The sequence below is a fragment of the Triturus cristatus genome, chromosome 7 (genome assembly GCF_964204655.1).
Source record: "Triturus cristatus chromosome 7, aTriCri1.1, whole genome shotgun sequence".
In the NCBI taxonomy this organism is placed as follows: Eukaryota; Metazoa; Chordata; class Amphibia; order Caudata; family Salamandridae; genus Triturus; species Triturus cristatus.
This window is the reverse complement of record NC_140590.1, coordinates 399456819-399477987: the sequence shown is the minus strand read 5'-3', so window position 1 is coordinate 399477987 and position 21169 is coordinate 399456819. Positions and strand designations below refer to the sequence as shown.

Sequence of the window (21169 nt, the reverse complement as noted above, 5' to 3'; positions counted from 1 at the left end):
TTAGCAGCAAAAGTAGCAACAAGAACAAATCAACAGATTCAATTCCCACACAGTATAACACGTTTTACATTTTAAAATCCTTTAAAACATTTCAAATCCCGATGGGTACAAACAGCATACCAGCAAGATCTAGGTCTAAGGTCATGCTGGCTACATTATTTAGAGCAGAGTTTCCGCTTCGTGGAACTCTAAATTACCACAACCCCCTTACTGGAGTAGCAGAGGTTTTAAGGATAAAAGGTAAGATAGATAAAACGTTGGTCCTTCTTCATGACCAGCAGGGTGTGGTGGGGTGAAGGGTGGCAGGAGATAGAAACGGCGGGGAACAATAGAAGGGGCTGTAATGCAAATTGGAAGGGGTCGCACGGAAAGCTCGGTGGGGAGAAGAGTCCAATCTTCAGGGTTGATTGAAGTTATCCCTCAGGATGGCCCAGCACTATGCCGGCCGGTCCCCCTGTGCTTGCTACTGAGCTGTGGGGCGCTGTCTGGCGGAAGGTGGAGGGGCGGCTGGAGCCCATGAACTTCAGCCCCAGGCGGGGGCCGGGCACAGCGGTGTTGAGCAGCTCGTGTTTGGGTTGTTAGCCTTGGGTGGTGTGGGCATGTTCTGTGCTCTATAAGCCGTTCAGGGCCAATCCACACAACTGGAAGGAAAGCCTGTATTGGTGGAAAGCAGCTTGCAGCCCATAAGAACATAAACAAGACACCACTGTCATGGGCCACATGGTCCTTGATCAAAAGTATACCAACAAGTTTCAATGTGCACCACAGCACACCACATTTTGTTGGAAAAAACTGCTGCATAGCCTATAAAAATGGAAGTCAAGCCAAGAAAACGAGAAAGAAAAGACGATTATTTAATTACAAGGAAAGGAGTAGGAGGTGGTGCAAAGGGGAAAGCACATGGAGAAGGTCGGTGGGAATGGGAAAGCAGTAACACTGGTTGCAAACATCAGCTGTGCGTGTTTACAACATTCCGAGAACACGATAAAATTGAAAAAGAAATAGAACACGAAACAAACTGAAATGGACAAAAGTAAAATGAGACCTGTAACAGGGCCAGTCTCCTTTTGAGGGAGCAACACACAAAAAGGAGGGATAAGTGCCCACAATTTACCACTCAAAAGTAAGGAATTTAGAAAGGCACACAAAAGAACCAATGGAAATAGATGCGTGTGCTGAAAGCTCACAGAGCTGATACAACAGGTCTCAAGAGACAGCGCATGCGCTGCCTAGGCTTGATCTAAAAAAGGAATCTTTGAAAAAGACCGCATTGAGAAGGAAACCAGGAGCTATAGGTTTTTCTGTGAAGACAGAATAGTAAAAAAAAAAAAAAATTTGAAATGAGCACTGGAAAAATGCAGACAAATGTGGCTAGTTTAGCCAAAGTACCCTGCAGGATGAAGCATTATAGATAAGGTAATATACACTAGTTATATGTTTAAGGATTTCCTCCCATGGTGTTAGGAACGCGCAAGCTTCTCTTTAGTTTTGTGATCCATCATCCCATCAACGGAGATTCCTAAAAAGCTGGAGTAAGTCACCATGCCAGAACACTAACAATGTAGTTATGGGTTGGGAGAGCACTCCTGTAGTAATCTCTATTTTTCAATATTAATTAGCTTGAACTGTGGTGCTGCAGCTATGTAGAAGTTTGACCACTTCTACTGGAAAAACTGTAGTTAATGACAAGATAAGGACTTGTCATTAACTACAGAACACTAACAATGACACGACTCACCATAGTGCTGTATATACAGGGTTCCCGGTGAGCAGCTGAAAATTCCTACGGGGCAGCAAAGGAGTGCAAAAGGGTGGGAGCCAACAATCAAGATGGCAGCTCCACAACAATATTTGTGGCATATGCAATGTTCCTAATTGCCCCAAGTCGTGAAAACAAAGACTGGGAGCCTTTCCTAGAGGGATGTCTCATCTGGAAGAGACTTTTAAGGAGCCTGCTCCACTAAGGAGCAACTTAAAGATGGTGGTGCCTGTTTCATAAGAGAGACGTGTAACCAAAGTGATACTGCTGACATCAGGGGCATATGGAGGTTTGACTATGGGATGCCAGAAATAGGTCAGTTTGTGCCCCTTTGGCATGCTGACCACACACAAACTGAGGAGTGAGCCGGACTTCCCACCATTCTCTGGCAAAACACATTGGCGGCCATCTTACCAAATACATCATCAAGTACATCTCTAATGCAGAAAAGCAGCTGCAGTCTGTCCGGGCAGAGGGGTCACGCTCCCCCAACTGACCCTGATAAGAAGAGTGCCTGTCAGGCTGAATAAAGGTCAGCCTGGCAGACACTGTTCTTGTTCATGTCAGGCAGCCGGAAGCAGATATGAGCTAAATGCGCTGGCGCCTGACAGCCTGAGTTGAACTCTGCCAGGCTGAGGATTTTACATGCCTGTGGGCGTGACCTCCTCAGCCTAGCAAAAGTGCCTCACTGCCCTCCCCCTCATGATAAGAGCCTCAGACATGAGCTCTTCTGTTCCAAGCCCTGAATTGCCCAGGGCCAAGTGTCAAACAGTGACACCTTGTCACACAGTGGGGTGGTGTCAGCAGTCTTACGGTGTCAGTAGTCTCACTGACCCCCCATCCCACTCTGAGATGAGTGAGGGACTGCTGCCTTCCCTCTTTGGATGATCTATGGATCTAAGGCAGCAGTCCCAACCCTCCTTTGACCTCTGAGGTTTACCTCCGGAGAGCTGCAGTGAAGTTAAGTTTTATATTTGATGTTTGATGGATGCGTGCATGTATGTATGAATGTATGTGTATTTGTGAGTGTTGTGAATGGGTGGAAGTGTGTGCGTTTGTGCCCCCTACCCCCTCACTGCTAAAATGACTAGCCGCCACAGCAGAAGGCTGGCTGTGGTCAGAGGCTCTGGCGAGATGGAGTCTGGAGTGCTTTTCGTGCCGGCTGCCACACTGCACCACACAAGTCAGAGGGAGCGTTCACATTCACCTCCTGCAAGCCTACTGCACTCGCCCACACACTACACCCAGCACTTACTCACCAACAGCACCCGGTTTGCTCACATTCACACAAACCAGCTACGCCAAACTTGCATGCATGCTGCTCAAAACCCACTCAAGCACTCAGATTATGGCACCTTCTGTATGAGCATGCTCCAAAACTGCTCTTTTTCACAAAAACCTCGCTAAACTCAACCTCTGCACTGGACATCGCTACAGCCATCCCTGCCAGCTATAGGATCATTAGGCAAGATCGTCAGCACAAGCCTGGAGGTCGAGTTGTCATCATATTCAAAGACACCATCAGCTAGAACACCTACAGAGACACGTTCAAAATCCACATGACATCCAACTTCTCCCTGGGCTGAACCCTCATACAAAGACCATCAGGACCCGCACCCATTTCGCCAGCAACATCATGGACTTTGTCACATCCCTCATCATCAACTCCAGCACCTTCATCCTCCACCAAGACCGTAACTTTCAGCTAGAGGGAGGACGGACACACAGGGACACACACAGACACACACAGACAGACACTCCCCCCCCCACACTTCGTGTGCATATGTACAATGAAGAATTAAGTCCCCTTATATGGCTTCTTCTTTTAAAAACTGTTTTGGCAGGAAACCAGTGATTTCACTTTATGTGTAGATAGATGACGGGAAATCCAGTGATGTCACTTCCTGTGCAGACGGCGTCTTGAAAGGACTGTTGCACAATCACCTTAGGTACAATCGCTTGAGTGTGGAGGGAAATATCCTTTAGAAACACAGGTTGCGAGGCAACAACCAGTCCAAGTATATACACTGCTATGGCCCCTACTCACCAACACAGCTTAGTTTCAACTATGTGGCAACATGTAAGCCAGAGACATATGCTCTTGTATCTTGTGTCTTTTGGGACACATTCATATAAAAATCACCAAAACTGGTTTTAGACACAACCATGTCAGGGAAAAAATCAAAGCAATATTATCCACTTTCTACAATGATAGCAGGGGAACAAAATTCAAAGCAATATTATCCACTTTCTACAACCATAGCAAGGGAAAAAAATCCAAAGCAATATTATCCACTTTCTACACCACATCAAAGAGAAAGGGTTAAACCTTCCTACTACTGATCACAGGTGCCCTCTCGAAGGAGGGTCTTAAAGTATGCTTAGCAAAGCAAGTGAAGGAGAGACTGAAAATAACACTTTCTGACAACTAAGTGCAGACAGTAGCAAAAATATCTCCAAGCTCAAGTGAAATATCCAAGACAACAACACCAGTGTCAAGGTCTGGATGTGAAGATGGTGTGTCTTAATCTGATCTTCTATATAGCTTGCGAAAATGGCGACACCTCATTAGGCACTGTTTCACCTGAAAGCTTGAGTGGCACCAGCAGTATGAACAAAAACACATTAGACTAGACACTGTGCACAACAAAAGAATGTAAGATATGACTTGTCCCTAAATGTCAATTATCCTGAGTAAGCTCTAGTATTGTTCTGGTCACAAATGTGACAGCAAAGCTGGAAATGTCAGAAGACCAACTTCAAAGAATCAGATAAACTAACCTCTACCACTGTGAACAATCTAGACTAAAGCACTACTTGAGAAATGTTAAGAGTTAGAAAACAGGGGCGCATGAGATAACATCCACTGGTATAATGTTCATGAAAAAACCGGAAGGCAATTACATTTCATTTTTGACTGCTTTTGAACTACTTGGTAGTACCCGGTGAGAAAGCACTGACTTTCTGTTCAGGATGGAAGGGCACAATATGTCAGTCGTGGTTGGAGACTGCAAAAAGTGGTGGGGCACAAGTCCATACACAAGATTACACTCTTCAAGCGTGCATAGCAAGTGGGAGCAATCCTTTCAGCCCTGACTGTTTTTGCTGTGACATTCTTAAATTACAACAGGTGCACTTTCTTTTTTGTCCTCCTGAGCTCAACAATATTAGAACTGCTGCATCAACCTATATTTCATACCAGGCAAGAAACTGTGACTGTAAAGCATTCCTTTAAACGAGGGCCAACATTACCAGGCTTTGGTTCACCAATCCAATCACTTTCACCTATAAACACTTTATTGATGCACACTCACCAACCCAATTTTCTCTCCTTCCCTGTAATTCCTTCCTTTGCTTACTGACTCATGTTCACACATTCACATTATGCTTCCCACTGTCTCTCACCCACCTCAAATACTCCAGTCACCCATAGTTCCTGACACACTTAGAAACCCTCTCCAAACAGCAGCTTTGGATAAGCCTGTCAGGGACTCAAACACTGCCAGATAGGCCCACTTGAAAGGCCTGTGAGTGGGTCTGGTTTTTTGGACCCAGGATCAAAAACACTGGTCCACATACTGGCAATTAAAAACCTACCCTTCCAGCATTGCCAGAGTGCTTGACAGGACAGCCTCTTGCAGGGATTCTGCACTAGAACAGAACTATACTTGGAACCATGGAACATCAGCATGTAGGGACTAAGTCAGCCTACCACCTCAGTATCCATCAGCCAGACTAGCTGTAGTCCCTCACTTGCCCTCCCAACCTTACCAGAGAAACAAGTGAATTGGCAACTCAGAAAACAACCCTCTTGACCCTTTCAGGGACCTTGGTAACAGGACACACCCTTTTGCTCTCTCACTCGTACTTGTCTACAATAAGATAAACAAGAGACACAAAGGAAGTTTGGAGTATTTATTAAGCCATCGTGCTCTGAAATGTAGTATACATGCCTCAATTAGGAAACAAATGCATAATAAAAATACTGTTAGCATGGTCAATAATCCATATACAGTGAAAAGTGCTGTCATTTTATGAGACAGAATAACCTAACCCTCCTCCCCTGCGAGCAAAGCTAAATGATAATATGAAAAATCTCGGATTATCGGTATACACAGATAAACACTCTACATCTTAGCAGACGCAGTGTTCTGGTCTCAGGATTTTCGTTCCAAGTGTGTTTGTGTCTCATGTACTCATCTATATGCTAGGAGATGTGTGCAGATAAACAAGAGCTGCATTGCTGTGTTATTTATAGTTGCTTAGGCCTGGCCAGAAAGAACAATAAGGGGCATTATTGCTCGACCTTGTCTGTGGTGCTCATAGTAAATCCCAGAAAAAGAACAGAATGCGAAAACATATGCAGGTTCCGTGTGAAAGTACAATGTGGCACAAAAGCAAGAGTATTTATATAGTAACGTGTGCAAAGGTAAATGAGGCCCACAACGTGCACAGTTAGGCTAACACATGGAAAACTACAATAGGCCATGCAGGAAACACGACAAGTCCAACACTGTCAATCAGTGACTCGCCCATTTACACAAACATGTATAATTTCCCCATGGAAAACAAAGCTACACTTGGCTAGCTAATGGCAATTTTATTCCCCCTGCAGACTGCATTTGTTTTGATGGTGAAGCAGCTTGATGTTCCACTTCACATTAACCAACTTTAATCTACGGGGAAGAAAAATAAGCAACAGGAGTCATAACTATGACTCCATTAACACCGACCCCATTGCAGCTGGAGCGAGATTAGTAATCGGATAGGGAATGGGAGGGAACAAAGAACAGATATATATAGGTTTTCAACGTGTGGTACCGGAAAGGTTCCAATTTACCTTGGATTTTCCCGCAGAAGGCTTTTTCTAAAGCCTGGTCATGCTGCACGCACTAACCCCCACCTTTCTCAATGCCATCCTATCCTGTGGCAAGATGGGAAAGGGTGGGATTGAATAGAGTGTGGCGTGTAGCTGAGTGAAATGCAGATTTCTGTAATGGGCTTGAAAGTAAAAGTAAGCACCCGAAGTTATTATCAGCACTTCAGCAGGAGGAGGAGGAGCCACACTCACTTGAAATACAAGATGTACGAGTCTGCACACCCCGTCTATGCTGGAGCGTGAGCTACACGCTTAGACATAGGCTGTAAACGTGTCTCACTCTCTCAGAGCTAAGGTTAAGTCACCAGGGAGCTGTGTGTTTATTCTAACTTTAAATAAGTGAAGGAGGCCACAAAAGTGGAGGGGCGGGGCGGGGCCCCTATGCCCCAATACAAAATCCGTCACTGTGAGATGTACTAGTTAAGGTGCACATCTATCTGATGAAAGAAATAACGAGTCATATTACTTAGTATGGGGACCTCTGTCACCACGTTACAGAAACTAAGAACGTTCTATCGTAGCCAGGATCTTGCCAAACACATCAGCTCCTCCGACAGAAAATTCAGGTTGAAAGACAAGAAGTAACAATGTCTACCCCTGAAAATGTAAGGATCTTTTGGGCATATGGATTAGTTACTTACCTGTAATCCTAGTTCTCTTCCAGGGGTATCCATAGGTTTCACACATGTTATAGTTAGCGGAAATTTTACTGATAAAAAACCAATGAAATTCCCCCGTTATAGTTAGTGCAGGCAACTATAACTCATGCGACCGCAATCCTCTGCTGATGCTAATACTGTATTTAGACACTTATTTGCCCATGTCTTCTTCCATAAATTTTTAGCTATACATATATTACAAATATTTTTTTTTCATAAAGACACATATGTCATCAGCAGAAGATTGCGGTCGCGTGAGTTATAGTTGCCTGCACTAACTATAACGGGGGAATTTCATTGGTTTTTTATCAGTAAAATTTCCGCTAACTATAACATGTGTGAAACCTATGGTTTTTTCAGTGAATTTGCAAGGTTTTTTAAATGCTGATTCCTAACTATAACGTGTGTGAAACCTATGGTTTTTTCAGTGAATTTGTACGGTTTTTTAAATGCTAAGTTACTTTACGCCATTCGTGGCGTGCGCGCCCACTTAACGCAGTTCGTTCCGTGCGCGCCCACTTTACGCAGTTAGTGCCGTGCATGCACGGTGGGCACGCGGTGCGCTACGCGCACCGCTTGCCCACGTTACGCTAGATGGGCCATGTACGCACGATGCGCTTCGCGCACCGTGCGCACATGGAGGACATATTATGCGCTTCCTTGTGATAGGTAATCTGTTTAAATTTTTTGGGGAAATGCTGTGCCCTTATATGCCATGCACAAATGGTGGCCTTCGGCCACCATTTGCACACGGGGTGGAGAGAGTGTGGATTTTTTTTTTTTAAATTTTTTTACCGTACGCGTACGGTAAGCGTACGGTAAGCGTAATCGGCGAAATTTTTGAAAAATAAAAAATTACCGTTTTTTGCCTTGGGGGATCTTTGAAGACTCAACTAACATGGTTATGTGCATGGGCGCTGTCTAAACAGCCCCTTTATATGTTTTTGGCATTTGTTTATCAGCTCCCCCCTCAGAGTGCGAGAGAGAAAATGGCGGCCGCCGCTTCCTGGTTTCGACCGATTCGAATGTTTACTAAGATCTAAGGGCCAATCAGAATCGCGCTCACGCATGCCACCGTACGCGTACGGTAAGCGCACCGTAAGCGCACCGTAAGCTGGCTCAGATATATATATTGATTTAAAGGCTATTTTCTCAGAATCTACTGAACAGATTTACACCAAACATACAAAAGGCACTTCCTTGACCTGAGGACTACCTCTCTGCCAAATTTCAAGTAATTCTGTTCAGCCGTTCGGGCTGTAGCTGTGTCTAAAGGTCCTATGGAAAAATGCATGGGAAAAACGCGTTTTGGGACCCCCCTTTTATCTCAGCCCCCGCTTGACGAATCCCCGCGAGACTTTCAGGGTAGGAGCGGAGCGTAGCGCCCTACCTATTTTGAAAAATTCGCAAGGATTCGTCGACCGGCGCAAAAGTTATTCAAAATAGAATGTTGCGGATTTCCTATGGAAACGTGGTCCTAACTATACCTACTGGCGACCGCCAGTAGGTAATATATATATATATATATATATATATACATACATACACACACACACACATACATATATACATATATACACACATATATATATATATATATCTCCAAAAGAAAGGTGCTCCTATATTTAAAGACTCCACACATGGCATTCTTATACTCCTCTTATTGCAAAGACTGCAAGGCAAACAACTTCGCGTTTCCAGCTCAAAATACGCCATTTTCTCCATACGCGTTTCGAGCGTGCCTCGCCCTTGGTCACTGGCATGGCTTCACTGGAGGATAGGCAGCAGACAGGTAACTTTGCATCAGTTCAATTTATATATCCCGCCCCAATGGGCGTATGCAAGTAGTGCATGATGGTATTAGTAGTTCATCAAATGTCTTTAACCTTTAGTAGGTGCCGCAACCTTGTTCCCCTCACATATGTTCATTACCACAGTGGGCAGCTGAAAAACGGCCAAGTTGGTGCCAAGCTTCTTTTTCGGTCCTTGCAACTGGACACGCCATTCCAATCGTGCCTTTCAATTTTCGGCATTGGATCCGCACTTAAGCAGCGGGGCGCCTTCACGACCCGGGCAGGCCGTTTATAAATTCAAAAGAAAGGTGCTCCTACATTTAAAGGCTCCACACATGGCGTTCTTATACTCCTTTTATTGCAAAGACTGCAAGGCAAACAACTTCGCGTTTACAGCTCAAAATACGCCATTTTCTCCATACACGTTTCGGGTGTGCCTCGCCCTTGGTCACTGGCATGGCTTCACTGGAGGATAGGCAGCAGACAGGTAACTTTGCATCAGTTCAATTTATATATCCCACCCCAATGGGCGTATGCAAGTAGTGCATGATGGTATTAGTAGTTCATCAAATGTCTTTAACCTTTAGTAGGTGCCGCAACCTTGTTCCCCTCTGTGGTAATGAACCCATGTGTGGAGCCTTTAAATGTAGGAGCACCTTTCTTTTGGATATATATATATATATATATAAATAATAAAGCAGCAAATGCAGCCTTTCATAAGCAGAGCTGAATAAAGTGCTGTAAGGACTCCCCTGTATATAATCAATAATATAACAAATCTAAATAATAGATCATAAAAAACAGGGAAGAAACAAAAGCAAATCGTTCTTTGAACACTGTTTTAATGCTTTGCATTAGCACAAACACCTCAGATAAGACTGAAAGAATTGTCAGCTCACAGGCTGCATTGCAGAAAACCACAGACTAGAAAGGCTAGAAAGCTAACTCTTAGCAACATAGAAAAACTGGCACCGTGCCTTTAAGGCAGCCATGACCCCTAGCTCCCTTCATGCCTCAGGGGTGACAGTTAGGTCAGTTGTTCTTTGCGGTGACACAAAGCCATAACACAAAGAGTTGACAATTCCTTTAAAAATAAGGATCCTTTGCCCGGGGAGGCGGGAGGGTTGCTTATGACTTGAGGATTACAGGTAAGTAACTAATCCTTCTCTTCCAGGGGATCCTCAGCAATAGTCATATGCCCTAGAATAGAATAGCGAGCCTCACCTCATCCACTGTGGGCAAAGGAAAAATAATACAATTATTAACAATCAAGCTCAGCCAACTAAACTTCATAATTCAGACATTTCTGTTATCTGAACAGATTCCTCAAGGAGGCCTGGCCTACTTGAGTATCCGCCCTGGAGTCGGATTCAAGACAATGCCTTGTGAAAGTATGCACAGATCTCCAGGTTGCTGCCTTGCAAATTTCTGCCATCGGAGCATCATGCAAGAAAGCTACTGTAGCTGCTTTTTCCCTAGTGGAGTGTGCTTTAGGTGACAACAATAGGGGCTTATTTGCCAGCTGGTAGGCCAATTTTATACAAGACACTATCCATCTGGAAATGGATCTCTTGGTAGCTGGAAAACCTGACCTCATGGAACATAATTTAAAAACAATTGGTCTGATTTTCTGATAACCTTAGTTCCCTCTAGGTAGAATTTAAGCACTCTCTTAAGGGCTAAGGAATGGAGTGACCTTTCCGCAGGAGTTGCAGGATTGGGAAAAAAGGACGGTAAAGAAATTGTCTGATTAATATGAAAATCAGATAACACTTTAGGCAGAAAAGCAGGGTGAGTCCTTAATACTACTCTGTTGTGGTGAAAGATAGTATATGGCTCTTTGGAGGAAAGCGCTTGGATCTCGCTTACTCTTCGCGCTGATGTAATCGCGACTAAGAAAGCGGTTTTCCATGTCAAATGCTGCAGCGTGGCTTTATGGATGGGCTCAAAAGGAGGACCCATCAACTTAGCAAGGACCAGATTCAACTCCCAAGGAGGAGAAGGAGGCCGAACAGGGGGAAAAAAAATTCTTCAACCCCTGTAGGAAATCCTTGACCACCTGCAGTTGAAAAAAGGAAGGCTGGCTTGGAGACCTTCTATAGGCCGTAATAGCCGCTAAATGTACTCTGATCGATGAATATTTCAAACCTGATTTAGCCAAGTACAGGAGATAAGGAAGAATGACCTCCTCCTGCCCTGTGGTTGGATTAAAGTTATTACGAGTGCACCACAGGTAGAACCGCTTCCACTTAAAGGAATACGAAGCTCTTGTGGAAGGTCTCTTTGCTTCCTTTAGTATGTGCATACAGTCCTGCGGCAAGTTCAAATGTCCATATTGCAGGACCTCAGGTGCCATGCTGCCAAGTTCAGTGAGGGAAGGTTGGGATGTAGGATCTTCCTGTCCATCTTGGTCAGCAGATCTGACCTGCACGGCAGCCTCTTGTGGGGGTGCACCGACAGCTGTAATAGGTCCGGGTACCACCATTGTCGAGGCCAGTCCGGGGCTTTCAGGATCATTGACATGTTGGACCGAATGAGCTTGGAAATCACCTTCGGAATCAGAGGCAGGGGAGGAAAGGTGTATGCAAATATTCCGGAACAGCCCATCAAAAGAGCATTTCCCTTCGTCCCTGGACGATGGAACCTGGAGGCGAAGGCACGGAATTTTTTGTTTAGATCGTCTGCGAACAGATCTATGGAAGGCTGACCCCACTGACGGAAAATTTCTGCCACTACCTCGTCGTTTAGCACCCAGTCTGGCTGATCTTCAAAGTGCCGACTGAGTGCGTCTGCTCGCACATTTCGCTCTCCCGGAAGGTGCACCGCTGTGACGGAGAGGCCTCGGGCTAGAAGCCAATGCCGTATCTTTTGAGCTTCCAGGGAGAGAGGGCGAGAACGCGTACCACCCTGTTTGTTGAGGTAATACATGGTGGTCGTGTTGTCTGTTTGGACGAGGACTGAGTTGGACATGATCGAAGGCCGTAAAGGTTTCAGGGCTAGATGGACTGCCCGCAGCTCTAACATGTTTATGTGGTAGGCAATCCATGTGCGCCCCCATCCCTGAAGCGATGCATCCGTTACCAAGGACTGGGTGGGAACAGGTTGATGAAAGGGGACTCCCAGCAGGAGGTTCCGTGGATGAGTCAACCACAGAACAGACGTCTTTGCTGCTTGTGAAAGCACAATCCGGTCTTCCCAGAAACCGGTAGTCTGGTCCCACTTGTCCTCCATATCCTGCTGTAGATGTCTCATTCTCAGCCTGGCGTTGGGAATGAGGAATATGCAAGATGCCATTGATCCCAATAGGGACGCTACTTGCCGGATCGTCAGGCGATTGGTCTGGAGAAGAACTTCGCACTTCTGCCGAATTGATAAAAGTCTCTGCTCCGAAGGAAACGCTTTCCTAGGTTTCTATCTAGGACGGAGCCCAGGTAATGGATCACCTGTGCAGGCTGACAAACGGACTTTTCCATTTTCACATGTAGGCCCAGCCTGCGGAGCAGAGTCAGGCACACTTGGAAGTCTCTCTTTACCTGTTGAGGAGATGGCCCTTTCAAGAGCCAATCGTCCAAGTATGGATATACGAACAGCCCTCGTCTGTGTAGAGCTGCCGCTACCACCGCCATGCATTTGGTAAAGACTCGTGGGGCAGATTTTAGCCCGAAGGGCAACACTCTGAATTGGTAGTGACTGTTGCCGACCACGAATCGCAGGAATTTGCGATGACTAGGAGTTACAGGAATGTGGAAGTACGCATCCTGGAGATCCACTGAACACATCCAGTCCCCTGCTTGCAGATGTGGACATATTTGATGAAGCGCCAGCATGCGAAATTTTTCTTTTAAGATGAGCTTGTTCAGAGATTGCAGGTCCAGAATTGGTCTGAACTTGTGCTCCTGATCTCTTTACGGCACAAGGAAGTACCTGGAGTACACTCCCTTTCCTCGCTGCGAGATGGGAACCTTCTCTATGGCCTTTTTTTGTAGAAGTGCCACCACTTCCTGACGTAGCAATTTTAGCTGGTGAGGACGAGATTTTTTCGGAGGAATGTCCTTTGGAGACACACGGAAACGTCGTGCGTATCCATTGCGCACCTCTCAGATGTTGCGGAACCCTTCCTCCCACTGCAGTGTGCAACAGCGTCAGAGGAAGCTCTGGCTCATTGTTTTCCGGTCGGTCAAGTGGTGGAGGAGGATTGTTGTTGGTTACCCCCTCTACCTCTGGTAGACTTTCGACCCTGAAATTGTGATCGCCCTTGGTTCTCGCCTTGGGACCACTGAGGGGTTTGAACCCTCTGTTGGTATCCCTTGCGTTGGCTGGGTCTGTACCTTCGTCGGAACTCCTTTTTCTTTTCTAGCCCCACCGCCTTCAAAGTGTCCAACTCAGCTTTCATCCGAGCAATTTCTTCATCCGTGTGGGAGCCAAACAATGAAGAACCCAAAAAAGGCAGGTTAAGGATCCTCTGCTGAGCATCCGGTTTAAGGGCTGTAAGCCTCAGCCAGGCAGATTTTCTCACGCAAATTCCATGCACAAACGAATGCGCCGATAGTGTGGCACCATCCGCTGCAGTGCTAATCATCTGATTAGCTACCAGGGAACCCTCCGTAATGATCTCTTCAAAGTCCTTCTGATCTTCCTTTAGCAACTTTTCTTTGAACCGATCCAAAGAGTCCCATAAGGATCGGTCGTACCGACCTAATAAGGCTGCTGCACTAGAGACTGAGTGAAGAAGCTGCCGAGCCACAAACTTTTAACCCCCAAGAATCCTGGGACTTACTCTCCTTGTCCGGAGGGACCAACGCATGAGCAGAGACTGCGTGCATCTTACGTGCCGCTGCAACTATCACGGAATCCGCAGGTGGATCAGTTTTCAAGAACACCGGGTCTGTATCAGCCGGCTTGCACTTCTTCTGAATCCTGGACGGTGTAGCTTTAATCGTTGAAGGGCTCAGAAAAATGTCCATTACTGGTTCCATAAGGCCAGGAACCAGAGGCAGCAACGGACGCAAAGCAGATCTTTGGTGCAGCGTCTCGAAGATCACTGTTGTTGCGACCTGTGGACATTGCAATGTTCAGCTTCTGAGCCCCTCTCTGCAGCACGTCATGATAGGTGTTAATGTCATCTATCGGAGACACTCTCGACTGAGGGCTGTCCGATAGAGTAGGCGAATAGTCCCTCTTAGAAGAGTGGGTGGAGGAAGATGACCATGAGGGAGACCTCCTTCTGTGGTGATGTGACGTAGGAGGCCTGCGTACCGGCGAAGGCGATCTATCCACCTCCTGTACTAATCTTTGCAGAGGGGACCTGTGGACAGGGCTTGTGTACTCCTTCTCCCTTCTCGTTGCTCCCGCCGGAGTCTTACTCCAGTGATGTATCAGTAAAAGCCATCTTGGAGACAGATGTATAGAAGGAGAGGGTCTTTGATGCGACAGGGATCTCTGTCGCGATCTCCTCTGATGTTCTGGAGACGCAGATGGAGAATGAGGACTTCGAGGAGTGAGAAGAAGAATGTCTCGATGCTGATTCCATCACCAAGACTACCGAACCTTCATCAGATCTATGCGATGGAGGTCTCGACGTCGAGCGTATATCCCGCTGCGACGGAGCACTCCTCGACGTCGATCGAGATCTTCGTCTAGTCGTCGAGGCTCGACCAGGTTCTGGGAGCGGTCTCGGCGTTGACTAGTTTCTTCGGCGTTGAATGTGTCGATGGCGAATGGCGCCTTGACAGTGGTAGAATACTTCCTTCGACGTCGAGCGTGGCCTCGGTGGCGACGAAGGGCTTTCTCTCCGACGCCGATCGTCGATGGGATGACGACGGCGGAGGGCTGCTAGCTCTCGACGCCGAGCGACGTTGAAATGACATCGGCGGAGGGCTTCTGGTCTTTGACGTCGAACGCCGTCGGGATGACGTTGGAGGTCTCGCTCGACGCCGATCGCCGCCTGGTCTGCGACGGCGGAGAATTCTCTCCCCTCGACGTCGAACGTAGTCTATGTGACAGCGACGGAGGGTTATCAGCTCTCGACGTCGAACATCTAACCGACGTCGACGGAGGTCTGCTGGCTCGCGACGCCGATCGTTGCCGGGTTGACAGCGGCGGAGGGCTTTGGCTCTTCGAAGCCAATCGACGTCTTGAAGCAGGCGGTGGACTGGAACTCCTCGACGCCGATCGTCGCCGGGTTGACGACGGCGGAGGCTGACGGACTCTTGACGCCGATGACGTACCTTCATGCCTGCATTCTCTCGACGGCGAGCCCGCCGTCGACGGTCTTTTCTTCGCTGCATGCCCCTCCGGTGGCTGCTTTCTCAGCGCCGAGCCCGACGCTGAGGGTCTAGAAGAGGATCTGAGCCTCTTGGAGCCTTTTCTTACCGGAGACCTGCCAATCCATAAAGACGTATCCTCTCTCTGTCCTTTAAAGTTCTTTTAGAGAGAGACTGGCAATGAGGGCAAGACCGAGTAAGAGTCAGTCTGACCTGGCTTCTTTTTTCCACAAGAAGGGCAGGGATCAAAAAGGGATGGCATTTTGAGAGGTAAAAAATTCCAAAAATAATCAGAAAAAACAAACACCTTACTTGACTGGATGAAAGACGTCGAAGTAAGTTAAAACTTTTCTGAAAAAGGTAGATAATTTCTGAATAAAACCAGAAAAGAGTGGAGGTGTGTAACCAGGGTCCTGACTGTAGGAGCAGGAAAGAACAACTGACCTAACTGTCACCCCTGAGGCATGATGGGAGCTAGGGGTCATGGCTGCCTTAAAGGCACGGTGCCAGTTTTTCTATGTTGCTAAGAGTTAGCTTTCTAGTCTTTCTAGGCTGTGGTTTTCTGCAATGCAGCCTGTGAGCTGACAATGCTTTCAGTTCTATCTGAGGTGTTTGTGCTAATGCAAAGCATTAAAACAGTGTTCAAAAACGATTTGCTTTTGTTTCTTCCCTGTTTTTTATGATATATAATTTATATTGGTTACATTATTGATTATATACAGAGGAGTCCTTACAGCATTATATATATATATATATATATATATATATATATATAGAGAGATGCATATATGTTTATCACATATATGATTGTGTTTCCGGGGTCCCGCGCAAAGGCGGTAATATTCTAGTGCTTATGAGTATTGATGAGGATCCCCTGGAAGAGAACGAATGAAAGTACTCCTTTAGTTTAACTAACATGAAGATTACTGTAAACACAAGGAGCAGAAAGCTACTCAAAGCCACCTAAAGACAGAGCAGCAAAAGAGCCCCCAAGAGAGGCAAATTGAAGACTTTTGATAAGGATGATGGATGTCTATGATTACCTACAGATTATGAAACACATTGCAAGAGACTAAGACAGATGTCACACATTGCAAGAGACTAAAACAGATATCAGAGGGAGGTCTGAGGTACCTCACAGAAAAGGGTCTGTTTTGGTGTAAACTACCCCCGTAGAGTTTGACCTTTCAGCTGTTAACCGAGGGAGAACTGGCTCAATGGAAAGAGAGGAGCAGTGATATTCAGCTTAAAAGACCTGGTGAAACCCTTGCGGATTAGCTATAGGGGCTCAGCGTATCTCACTTGCTACTCGGATTATGTTCTTTACAACGAGGATATAATAAAATTTGCTTAATTAAGGTGGCAGTTCACTTTGGTCTGCAATTGGACTGCGTTGTGGTACACATTCCCTAGCATCTTGCATTCAAAGTAATCTCTATTAATGTGAAAGGTTTAAATTACCCTAATGAGCAACTCAGTGTTGAAATACATACATTTCAGGTCCCAATATTATCTTTCTCAAGAAGAAACATTTACAGAGGGCTCATCAGTTTCAGATGATACATAGTTGCTATCCACAGCAGTTCTGGGACTTAGCTGACACCAAGATGGTAGATGTGATGTTTTGCTAACATAACCTCAGGCGTTTGCAGACCAAAGTTAAGCAGAATCCTACTGAAAGGCATCTCTTGGTTCAATTTGATATACTGTGGAAAGTCTGCCCTGCTTGATGTATACACTCCAAATGCAGGGCATGAGGCATTTTACAAAATATACTGCCATGAATACTTCAAGGTGAAAGTGACTAGGACCATGCATGGGATCCACACCCAGACAGTGTTCTGGCCTTGTAGGCAACACCATTAAGGAAGTAACCTAGACCATAGCATTTTATTTCGAAGATGAGGACTGGTAGCAGTTTGGCATTTTCTTCACTACCACAGAAGGACTGCAGATTTCTTTCCCTCATTGAGACGTAATGACATGCAAAAAAGAAGACACTTCTTCTGCAACAACATGGGATGCATTCAAAGTCACAGCAAGAGTTTTTGCCATAGTTATGGTTGCCAGGGTAAACAGAAATTAAACTGACAGAGGAGCGACAGGCTGAAGAACTGGCAGCCCTAAAGAAGGACCTTTAACAACACTATAGTGCTGCTTGGCTTAGGCAGCAAAAATAAAAGGGCAATCGAATATTGTATTGTAGGAGAGCAACACTTTCCCTTCTTAAACTACAACAAACCTTCTATTACACAAGTAATTAAGCTGAGAAGATCTAGGCAACAAGGCTGCAGGCCCAACACAATAGTTAAAAAGAAATTGGGTAGCAGCGAGAATGGTGTCAAGTGCTCTTCCATACCAGTTAGGTTTAAGTGCCCGAAGTATATAGAGCGTTTAATTTTGGTGCCCAGCAGAATAGGGGCATCCACACAAATGCTACCCCAACTAAGAATTAATTCCAAAAGCATCAACTACAGTCACAAGCAAACCTAAATATCACACTAAATTGTCTCCACTGCATAATAACACATTTTCTTTTATTCTTAAGTTCTCTGGTGTCTGTCTGGTGAAGCATGTTCTAGCCAATCAACATGTGTTTCGCCACTAGGTAGTAACCCAATGACATCATCAGGGCTAGAAGAAATACATACAGGTACATAATATGTCCATCAAGGCACAATGAAAAAAATATAAATGTTACCTTCACCAAAGAGCAGGAGAACCTCCAATAGTGCTCTAAATATTGTGAAAAGCAGTTATAGTGATTGAGGTGAACAGGGCCTTGTACAAAGATAGTCCTTAATAAGCAAGATGCCCATCTATTGCAATGTCTACTTTATCACTGACCAAACATAGTACAGTAAGCATCTGAAAAACAAGCTCAGGATTACGTAAAAAAGAAAAGTCAGGACTGAGACAGATCAGTTCCAAATAATAAATATACCCAAAAGCATGAGAGAATTGAGGAAAGTGATTAGTAATCGTTGAATTGAGTTGTTGTGGAAGATTCTAACCATCTCAGTATTTAAATTATGTGTGTAATATGTCTATCAGAGTACCTTTGCATCAGGTAAATGGTAGGTAATCTGTTGAGAGTATACAGATATGTAAGGGAGGTACCAAGGTAACGAACATGTACATTAACAGGTGCTTCAACAGTGGTTGAAAAGGCTAAAGTCTATTTGATACTACCTTTGGGATATCAACTTACATTTTTGTAGATACAATAGACTGGTCACCTAGGTTCCTTACTAGGCGGGTTAGTCATGCTACAGCGTGATGAGGACTCTTGCATCAATCACAACCCAATTTCTGGGTAACAAATGCACTTTAGCCTACTCAACCACTGTTGGAGACTTGCCTATTGGGTGGCTAGAACATGCATCATTGGAGAATTTAAGAATAAAAGATTTGCTTTTATGGACTAAGAAGACAATCTGATGTGATGTTTGGCTGTGCTTTTGACTGTAGCTGAAACAATAAATAGATTATTACCCCCCTCAAAATGTGTGATGGCGGCATAGTCGAGAAGGAGGCACGGACCTGGGACCTTTTCTGCCTCTTCTACCAAGAGCTATTCTAAAAGGGGTCAGATGTAGAGCAGAATTGTCCTAATACTTATCACAGATTCCATGCTTCATCTAACAGCAAGACATTTGAATTAAAAAAAAACTTATGGTTTTAAATGAAGTTCAGAACACAGTACAAGCCTTGCTTCCAAATAAAACACAGGGGTCAGATAGCTTTACAGCTGACTATTATAAGACAATCCCTGGATGGCATTCTTTAACACCTTTTCACAGGAAAGCAGATGTGTCTCTAATACCCAAATAGAGCAAGGAACCACAACTGTGCACGCCTTCCAGATCTATAGCGCTACTTACCAATGTTAAAATGAATATAAAGTCTCACAAATAGACTACACAAAATAATTTGATATTTAACAGTAGCAGACCAGGTGATTTCATCAACAACTGACAAGCATCCGATATCATTAGGCGAGTAGCATATTTGACATGACAGATGGGTGGAGGTGGACTCTAGTCCCAGCACTTATAATGGCCCTAGATACTGAGAAAGAGTTTGATTGGGGAAGTTGAAAGTTTTTAGAAGTCATAATAGAATAACTTGATATGGGGCCTTAAATAACGCTATAGTTAATGGTGAGCTAAAAAGCACCTGAAGCAAAGATTAGAGTGAATGGTAAAAAATCCAAGAAGGTTCTGCTAAAGATGGGCACATAACAAGGCAGACTCCTTTCTCCTTTATTTGTAATCTCTTTACAAACTCTGGCTATAAAAATATATGATGATCCCTAGACACAAAATGATACACCATTGCCCAAGTAAGCATAAACTGTGCTTATCTGTAGAGGACATCTTACCGATCTTGATAGAACAAGAACTTTATCCCAGCAGTTCTTGGGGTTCTGGGAAATTTCAAACTTGTCTCTGGTTTCAAGGTTAACATGAACAAACCTAAGTTATTTAACTTTTCTCTAGCTCCAGGAAGGAAATAGGCTCTACAGTCCTAAATACCATTAAAGTGGGAGGCAAAAATCCATGAAATATTTAGCTGTCAATAGGATGAAATTACTGGAAGGGTGGTACTCCGAAAACAGCATAGTACTCAAAGAGTGCATAAGAGCAGATCTCAAAAAGATGAAACTCGCTGTACATCTCTTGGACTGGAAGGACTAAAGTAGTAAAGAGGAATAATTGTGTCATGTCTTCTATATTTGTTTGTAGTCTATTCTCACAGAAGAACTCTTGGACATGTAGCTCTTATTGCTCAATTTTTGGAATTGTTGGAAGTAAAGGCCATAGTGGAGACAGCCTTGCTGGACTTAAGTCGAATGTTGAAAAGCCCCTGTCTGAAGAATTTATACCTCTCTACTCCTACTAGATTAGTTATAAAAGTTTGGGACAAATTAGTTGTCAAAATTTGTCTTACCACCTCTCTGTTCCCCTCCCCCAACTCCACTACACTAGGAACGGGTTTTGAAAAAAAGGGGGATGGGGTCAAATATGTTAAAAATGTCTCAACCAAATTCTTCGATACTTGCAAAAGGACTTTGATTTAATGAAACATGACAGTTAACACTACTTGCAGATTCGTTATTGGGTCCTATACCCACCAAATATATAGCTTACTATTCGACTAGTTACTACAGCCAGCAAGTTAGCCAGGGTTTAAAGGGAATCAAGAGGATTCATCTACCATCTCTATGGAGTCTTAAGTGAGGGGGAAGGATGGATATTGAAAATGTCAGAAGCAATAGAAGAGACTGATGGAAAGAAAGATCATACGTTTGCAATAAGTTGATCTCTGGACAGATATCCAGAAACATATTTGAATGTTGTACAAACAGGTCTGGCATAAAAGCTTATGTTTCAATGATACTTGTCAAACTACCGACCAGTGCTGGTGATACAGGAGTGAAACAGCAATGTTAATTTGATTGCATACATATAAAAGGGTTCTTATCTAGGTGATAAGGCACATTAGAAAGATAACGGGATTCTTTCTTGCAGCGCACTCCAGGACATGGACAGAGGCTGTGTCGTACGAGCTCCAAAAGTTTAAACTAAGCGGATAGACTGTTGATTGCTAAGCTTGTTGGCCACCGCCAGCATTTATGCAAACTATTGGAAGAAAAAAGCCCCTGTAATCAATACAGACTATGCCTGCTCACTTTAGAGAAGCTTCCGCAAGATCTCAACAATACAATTAGGCACTTCAGTCATTCATGGGACTCTCTTATTCAGCGTCTGACTCACATGGAACACTTGACTCACTACCCTCCACCTCTAAGA

General features: G+C 44.8%; 1 protein-coding gene across 2 annotated transcripts in view; it reads right to left on the bottom strand.

The window, feature by feature from the left end:
• The window catches only part of LOC146809784 (uncharacterized protein ZSWIM9-like), a 323831-nt gene that overhangs the window by 98741 nt on the left and 203921 nt on the right, over nt 1-21169 (bottom strand). The gene's annotated exons all lie outside the window — the stretch shown is intronic.